The sequence below is a fragment of the Tupaia chinensis genome, unplaced genomic scaffold, assembly GCF_000334495.1.
Source record: "Tupaia chinensis unplaced genomic scaffold, TupChi_1.0 Scaffold141165_1, whole genome shotgun sequence".
In the NCBI taxonomy this organism is placed as follows: Eukaryota; Metazoa; Chordata; class Mammalia; order Scandentia; family Tupaiidae; genus Tupaia; species Tupaia belangeri.
The window spans coordinates 1,493,809-1,503,018 of NW_006201028.1; positions in this window are offsets into that span (position 1 = coordinate 1,493,809).

Sequence of the window (9,210 nt, forward strand, 5' to 3'; positions counted from 1 at the left end):
CATCTGGGGGGTAGAGGAAGGGGAGCACCTAGGGAGTAGAGGAAGGCTTCCTCAGCCCCTCAACTGGAAGCACTTTCTGTCTTTAGATTTCCTTAGCTAGAAGGGGAATCTTCCAAGGAATACTTTAGCCAAATACTCCTTCTTTTTGCCTAATGTACTGGGCTGGCTTTATGGGTGTGTGACCAGGACACATGACCCTGCACTCAGAAGGGCCTTACACTTGGGGGGTTAATGCGCTGTGGATGCAGTCCTGAAGTTCTTCTTTTTTTAGTTTTTTTAAATTTTATTTTATTTTATTTTATTATTATTTTTGCTAGAGGTTGTTTGTGTTCACCAGAGGGAGAGGGAGAGACAGAGAGAGAGAAACTGAGAAAGCACCCCCCATGGAGAATGGTCATGCTGCAATCCCTTCTCCATTTCTCCTTTCAGGATCAACATGCACACACACTGGGCGTGTTTCTCAAGCTGCAGGGGCTGGGACTCAAAATGTGCAGTCAACCATGTGGGATCCAGTTGCCTCAACCACCACACCACAGGCAGCCCCTCCCCCCTTTAAGTTTATTTCTTTCAGGAGGGAGCGAGCAAGTGAAAGATAGCACCCAACAGGGCTTGATGCAGCATGACCTGCCGCCAGCCTTCAGCCAGCCTCGTGGACACGGGTGCCGGCATGTTTAGGAAGGTGTCTAGACAGGAACCTTCCATGTGGGTCAGCTTCACAGAGCACTGTTACTCAGCACCATCATCCAGACCCTAAAATACTTTCCTAAAAATTACTTAATTCTATTTACTTTTTTATAATTATTTATTTTATTTTATTTATTCATTAATTTATTTTAATTTGACTAGAGAGAAACAAAGACAGGGAAAGTGAGAAAGCAAGCCACCAGGTCTGGGACTCGAATCGTGGTCAGTCAGGTCTGGGACTCAAACTGTGGTCAGCCATGTGGGAGTCCAGTGTCTTCACCACCATGCTACCTGCTGGCCTCAGACCCCAAAATTCTTAATAATAAATTGATCTTAGAATTTGTGCTTTGGGGCCAACAGGTAGTGTGGTGGCTAAAGCACTCCCACATGGCCGACCACAGTTCGAGTCCCAGACCTGGTGGCTTGCCTTCTCACTTTCCCTTTCTTTGTCTCTGTGTCTCTCTTTCTGGTCAAATTAAAATAAATGAATGAGGGACCAGCAGTTAGCGTAATGGCTATGTCGCTGGACTCCCACATAGTCGACTACGGTTCGAGTCCTGGACCCGGTGGCTTAAAACTCATGTCGGGCGCGTGTGTGTGCATGCCCAAGATCCCGAGAGAAGAATGGAGGAGAAGGGATTGCGGCGTGGCCATCCCCCCTGGGGGGTGATTTCTCGCTTTCTGTCTCTCTGTCTGTCTCTGTCTGTTTAGCGAGCGCCCACGCCCTATAGCAAAAACCTCTCCAAAAAGAAAAGAATGAATAAATAAAATTAAATAATTAAAAAAAAATTTTTATTTATCCATTCATTTTATTTTAATTTGATCAGAGAGAGACAGAGAGAGCGAGGGAAAGTGAGAAAGCAAGCCGCCAGGCCCAGGACTTGAACCGTGGTCAGCCATGTGGGAGTGTCCAGCACCTTAACCACCATGCTACTGCTGGCTCCAATAATTCTTTTTTTAAGGAAAAAAAGAATTTGTGCTTTGTGGGACCAGCAGATGGTGAAATGCTTATGTCATTGGACTCCTGCAGATTTAACTGCAGTTTGAGACCTGAACCCAGCACTTAAAACTCACACGGGGTGTATGTGCATGTGTGCCCAAGATCCTAAGGGGAGAATGGCGGAGAAGGGACTGGGGCATGGCCATCCTCCCTGTGGGGCTAATTTTCCGCTTTCTGTCTCTCTGGCAAACACACGCACTCTATAGTTAAAAGTATCTCTAAAACACAATGTGTGCTGTGGGACCAGCAGTTGGCATAATGGCTATGTCGCTGGACTCCCATGTAGTTGACCGCAGTTCGAGTCCCAGACCCGGTGTTCAGATGAGAGAAAATGAGATTCTGTCTCCAAAGTCAATCTTGAATTTCTCCCTAGTGTGCTTCACATCTGCTGGATTTTCTAGGACACAGGAGAGGACAACCGAAAGCTGTCCAGAAACGGAGTCCCCCAAGCCTAAGAAAGGGACAGGAGCCACTACAGGGTTACAGACCGTTCCAGCACCCTCCACACAAATCCTACAATTTCTATGGAAAAGCAGAGAGGTGACATCTCTGCTGCCCTGAGGGGATTGCCTTATTATTATTACTTTTAATAGGAAACCTCTGCTCCAAGCTTTTGTACTGTGAGGGGCTGGCCCAACTTTAACCCAGTGAAACTAATTTCTGACCTCTAACCTACAGAACTGTAATGGAAAAAAGTATGTTGTTTTGGGCTGTCAGGTAGAATGGTGACTAAGGTACTGGATTTCCACATGGCCCACAGCAGTTTGAATCCTGGCTTGTGTTCTCACTTTCCGTCTCTCTGTCTCTCTGTGGTGAATGTGCACATGCCCTATAGCAAATTTTAAAATATTAATGAGAAATAAGATTATAAATAAATAAATCTTTTTTAAAAAGAGATTGATTTTTTAATAAGTGAATTTTTTTCCATTTTATTATTATTTTTAAAATCTGAACAGAGAAAGGCAGAGAAAGAGAGAGGGGAAAATGAGAAAACCACCAGGTCTGGGACTCAAACCACAGTCAGTCATGTGGGAGTCCAGCACATTACCTGTTCCCCCTTGTTTTAATTAAAAATTAATGGGTGGACCACCAGATGGCATAATGGCTATGTCATTGAACTCGCATATAGTCAACCACGGTTCAAGTCCTGGATCCAGTGGCTTAAACTCATGCTGGGCGCATATGCGTGCGTGCCCAAGATCCCGAAAGGAGAATGGAGGAGAAGAGATTGTGGCGTGGCCATCCCCCCTGGGGGTGATTTCTCACTTTCTATCTCTCTGTCTCTCTCTGTCTTTCTGGCGAGCACATGCGCCGTATAGCAAAAACCTCTAAAATAAATTTTAAAAAGAAGTAAAAAAATAATTCTTTTTCTTAAAAATGTGTGTTGGGGACCAGCAGATGACATAATAGTTACATAGCTGGATTCCCATGTAGATGACCGAAGTCAAGTCCCTGACCCATGCCGGACACGTGTGTATGTGCCCAAGATCCCAAGAGGAGAATGGAGAAGGGATTGCTGAGTGGCCATCCCCCCTGAGAGGTGATTTCTTGCTTTATGTCTCTTTCTGGAGAGCATATTTGCCCTATAGCAAAAAACTCTCAAAAAAAAAAAAGTGTTTTTTTAACTTTATTTTTTGGGTTGTTGCCAAAGGGCTCATGCACTTTCCAGAAAGAGCCAGTGAGAGGGAAAGTGAAAAACCACCCTGGCAAGGGAGGATGGTCACACTGCCATCCCTTTTCTTCCATTTTCTTCCTGGGGTTTTGGGCACACACACACACATGTCTGGTGTGATTTTTGAAACCACCATATCTGGGACTCAAACCGCGGTTGGCTATGTAGAAGTTCTGCACCTTAACCACCACACCACCAGCTGGCCCCGAAATTTGTGTTGGTTTAAGCCACAGAGTTATGTTAATTTGTTTGGGTAGCAATAGAAAACCAAGACACCCCAGCCTTGAGAGCTTAGAGCCACTGTTTCAGCCTAGTCTGGCCCAGAGACAAGGAGGGCTTCTGCAGGAAGTGCCCTCTGAAGGCAAGGTCCTGTTCCTGTTCTGACTCTGTGTCCCCTTCCATTTACTAGCACTGGTGTTTGGCCTCCTTCAAGAGCAAGGGAATCGGCAAAGAAGTCATGGAAAGGCACCAAAGGCCTCCATTCCCTCAGGCAGCTCTCACAGAGCACAGTATTAAATGGGCCATTGACCTTCTACTAAGATTTCTCCAGGGTTCTGTTTGATCTGGCCCCTGGGTTTACATTTCTGGAAGCAAGATGGTCCTTCCCTCCCTGCAAGCTAAGTCCCTGGAGTCCTCCTCTAAAGAGAACTCTGGGGGTGACCCAGTCATGACTTCCTCTTGCATGTGCTCCCCACCCCCACCCCCACAGCCAGCCGGGAGTGTCTGACACCTGCCAGGAGCCAGCACAGCAGGGAAGACACTAAGCCCTTGCTCTGCCCTTCCCTAGGGCTCTCTTTAGAGCGTGCTGTGTATCTGCTCTCCTCTCTTTCCTGCCAGAAGGAAGAGAACAGGACCCACATCCTTAACTCATTATTATAATTTTATTCATTCAGATAGAGCACATGCATGCATATGAGAGAGAGAGAGACAGAGACAGAGGACCAGGTCACACCATGATCCCCTTCTTCCTGTCCTCTGGCCTGCCAGGATCCGAGACACGCACACATGTGTCCCAAGTGTTTTCCAGCAGACAGAGCCAAGGACTTGGTTGGCGTGCGGCTTCCACTTCTGCAGTCTGGTCCATTACCGATTGCACATAGAGTCTGGGTCGGGTCCTCCTACTTAATTAATATTGGAAAATGACCGCTTTTAGGGACCAGCAGTTAGCTTAATGGCTATGTCGCTGAACTCCCATGTAATCAACTGCAGTTCAAGTCCCAGACCTGGTGGCTTAAACTCACATTGGGCACATGTGCATGCATGCCCAAGATCCGGAGAGGAGAATGGAGGAAAAGGGATTGCGGTGTGGCCATCCTCCCTGGGGGGTGATTTCTCACTTTTTGTCTCTCTGTCTCTCTCTGTCTTTCTGGTGAGCGCACATGCCTTATAGCAAAAATAAATAAATTTTAAAAAAGTCTGCTTTTAGGGGACCAGCAAATGGCATAATGGTTACGTTGCTTAACTCCCACATAGCCAACCGTGGTTCAAGTCCCAGACCCAGGGGCTTGAAACTCATACCGGCACATGTGCATGTGTGCCCAAGATCCCAAGGGAGAATTGAGGAGAAGGGACTGATGTGTGGCCATACCCCTGATGGGTAATTTCTCGTTTTCTGTCTCTGTCTCTCTGGTCAAGTGCATGCACCCTATAGCAAAAATGTCTCTAAAAGAAAAAAAGGGGGGGGCAGATAGTATGGTGGTTGAGGGAGCTGGACTCCCACGTGGCCAACCACAGTTCGAGTCCTGGACCTGATGGCTTTCTTTCTCATTCTCTCTCTTGCTCTGTCCCTCTCTGGTCAAATTAAAATAAATAAATAAACAAAGTTAAATAAAATAATTCTTTTTTTCTTTTAAAAAAAGGAGGAACCAGCAGATGACATAATGGTTACGTCACTGAACTCCCACATAGTCAACAGCAGTTCAAGTCCTGGACCCTGCAGCTTAAAATTCATGCCAGGTGCATGTGCATCCGTGCATACGTATGTGGCCAAAATCCTGAGGTGAATGGAGGAGAAGGAACTGTGGCGAGGCCATCCCCCCTAGGGGGTGACTTCTCACTTTCTGTCTTTCTGTCTCTGTTTCTCTAGCAAGTGCACACTCCCTAACAGCAAAAATCTCTCAAAAAAAGAAAAGAAAAATGACTGATTTTTGAGAAAATATATATAAGGCTGTAGACTAATAGTAACAGATGGTATGTAAAATTCTTTTTCTTTCTTTCTTTTTTTTTTTTTTTTTTTAGTGGTGTTTTTGCTATAGGGAGTGTGTAATCGCCATAAAGACAGAGAGAGACAGAGAGACAGAAAATGAGAAATCACCCCCCCGGGGAGGATGGCCACATCACAATCCCTTCTCCTCCATTCTCCTCTCAGGATCTTGGGCACGTACGCACACACACCTGGTGTGGGTTTAAGCCACCAGGTCTGAAACTCGAACTGCGGTTGACTCCATGGGAGTCCGGTGACATAGCCATTATGCCAACTGCTGGTTCCAGATAGGTACGTAATTCTGATTTTAGAACTGAAAAGGGGAACAGGTGCTCTAATTTTCAAAGAACCAGATCAGAGAAAATAACTTTCATTTACACTGTAGGGCCAGCCTACGGCCTGGCCGCTAAGGTAGCTGGATCCCTCATGGCTGACTGTGCTGTTTTATTCCTAGACTCGGTGGCTTGAAAACACACCGGGAAGGGCTGGCAGGTTGTGTGATGGTTAAGGGCGCTGGCCTCCCAGACGGCCAACCACAGTTTGAGTCTCAGACCTGGCAGCTTGCTTTCTCACTTTCCCTCTCTCTCTCTCTCTCTCTCTCTTGCTCTGTACTCCTCTGGTCAAATTAAAATAAACAAACAAATAAAGTTTAAAAATAATTCTTAAAAAAAAAAAAAAAAGGAAAACACATCAGACCCTTGTGCGCCCAAAATCCCAAAAAAGAAGGGGAACTAGAGAAGGAATTAAAGCATGGTCATGACCCGTGGGAGGTGCTTTCTTGCTCATTCTCTCTCCACCTGTCTCTCTCTCTCTCTCTCTCTCTGGCAAGCACACATGTCCTCTGTCTGGAAAAATAAAATAAATAAATGAAAATTTAAAGAATTTGTTGCGGGGCACTTTGGTTTACAGAGAGAGACAGAGATAGAGAGAGAAAGTGAGAAAGCATCCTTCCGGGTGGGATGGCCACACTGAAATCCCTTCTCCTCCATTCTCTCAGGATTCCTATGTCTTTTTTTTTTTTTTCTGAGAAGTTTTTGCTATAGGACGTGTGCACTTGCCAGAAAGACAGAGAGAGTCTGAGAGAGAGAAAGTGAGAAAGCATCCTTCCGGGTGGGATGGCCACACTGAAATCCCTTCTCCTCCATTCTCCTCTTGGGATCTTGGACATGTACCCGAGCCTGGCATGAGTTTAAGTCACCAAGTCCAGGACTGGAACCACGGTCGATTACATGGGAGTTCAGCGACATAGCCATTACGTTAACTGCTATTCCCCTTTTTTTTTTTTTTTAGAACTATTTTTTATTTAACATTTATTGGTTTATTGATTTATTTCAATTCGACCAGAGGGGCAGAACGAGAGAGAGAGAGAGAAAGGGCAAGTGAGAAAGCAAGTTGCCAGGTCTGGGACCTGAACCGTAGTTGGCCATGTGGGACTCCAGCGTCCTTAATCACCACCCCACCTGCCGGCCCTGGCCCTGTGTGTTTTTCAAGTCTGTGGCCTGGCAGTTACGTGAGCTGGCCCCAGCGACTTGAGGAATAAGCTGGATATTTGTGCGTGTGCGCTCACATGTGCCCCAAATCCCTGAAGCGAGAAGAAATGGAGAAGGGATTGTGGAATGACCACTCCCCATGAGGGGTGCTTTCTTGCTTTTCCTGTCTCTGTCTCTCTCTCCCTTGAGTGCACATGCCCTCTGGCAAATTTTGAAAAGATATATGTATACTCAGAAATCCTAGGTCTGTGATTGCGATACAGGCATCTTTTAACCTCTCTGGGTTTCATTTTCTTCATTTGTAAAATGTAAATGAAAATACTACCCTGGTGAGTTGCAATGAAGATTAAATAAGAGAGACCTGCAAAGCATCTGTCTCAGTGCCTGTCTCAGAGCTGGCACCAAAATGTTCTCCCCTCTCCCAGCTCCCTCAAAAGCACCCCTGCTCTCGACAGCCCACAGGGATTTCTCATGGCTGACCTGAATTAAGTGACCGCACAGGCTAAGGCTAGTGCTTGAAGGTAGTAGACAACTTCACAGATAACTGCCCGGTAGAGCTGGTTTCTGCACTTGGGAATAGTTCCTCCTCACCGGTGTCTTTTTTCCATGCAGACATTTGCTCTACCAGTGAGCTGACCTTATCACACACACGAAAACAGATATTCTCCATCCAATGAGACACTGGGTGAGCTCACCTCTCAGTCATGTTGGAGCTGAACGAGGCCTTATAGGGAACTTTAAAACTGACTCACCACTGAGTCATCAAAACAGAGCGATATCCAAACACAGCCCTGTTGCTAACAAAAGACCAGCATGGGCTGTCTGTCTTAGTCCTTTCCCTCCCCTAATGACATGGGGCCCCTTGACTCACTGGGGAAGTCATCAGGGCTTTTGTGCTGCAGCAATCTGAACGGAGCTGGTTTAAATCATCACAATGTGTCTGACAGTCCTGTGGTCACCTAGGTCACTTCCTGTGTGTGTCACTAACCCCAGAGGAGAGGCAATTAATCAACTATCTGCAAGTTTACGGGGCACCTCCATTCTGTTGGGCACCCATGATTCCTTGTGCTTAGGACATTTCTGTGAAGGAAACTTTTCAGTTATTGAAGGTCATTAAAAATATAGAGAACAGGGGCCGGCAGATGCTGTAGTGGTTAAGGGCACTGGACTCCCACATGGCTGACTGTGGTTTGAGTCCCAGACCTAGCAGCTTGCTTTCTCTCTCTCCCTCTCCTTCTCTCTCTCTTTCCTTCCCTCCCTCCCTCCCTCTCTGGTCAAATTAAAATAAACAAGTAAATAAATAAATAAAGTTAAATAAAAAATAGTTATAAAAATATATATATAGAGAGAGAACAGCTTCCAGGATTTCTGTGAAAAAAAAAAAGAACTTTGGAGAAAATGGGGCTACTCAGTTCCATCGTAATAGGAAGGAGATATAAAACAGCAAACAGGTGGTCGGTCAGGTGGCGTGGTGGTTAAGGCAACTGGATCCCATATGGCTCACAGTATGGACTCAGTCCGGCACTGCGTGTGCGCCCAAAATCCTGAGAGGAGAATGGAGAAGTGCAGAGTGACGGTCCCTTGGGGGGGGGCACTTTTCTCTCTGTGTCCCCTGCCAGTGCACTTGCCCTATAACAACAACAAAAAAGTTAAAATAGTGAAGAGGAGGGGCCAGCAGGAGGCATGGAGGCATGGTGGTTAAGGCACTGGACTCCATAATGCTGACCATGGTTCAAACCCTGGACCTGGAGACTTGAAAATCACACCAGGCACATGTACATGCATGTTCAAGATCCTAGGAGGAGAATGAGGGAGAAGGAATTGTGATGTGGCCATCCTCCGAGCGGGTAATTTTCCTCTCACTGACTCTCTCACCCAATGGCAAATCATAAAAAAAAAATTAAAAAAAAAAAGGCAAAAAGGAAATACAATGTATTGGCTAATGATTCAAAGAGCTCGTTTTTAAATATGCTGGTTGAGAATGCCCCTCTTAGGACCAGCAGTTAGCGTAATGGCTATGTCGCAGGACTCCCATGTAGTCGACTGCGGTTCACATCCCGGACCTGGTGGCTTAAAACTCACGCCGGGCGTGTGTGCGTGCGTGCCCACAATCCCGAGAGGAGAACGGAGGAGAGGGGATTGCGGTGTGGCCATTCCCCCT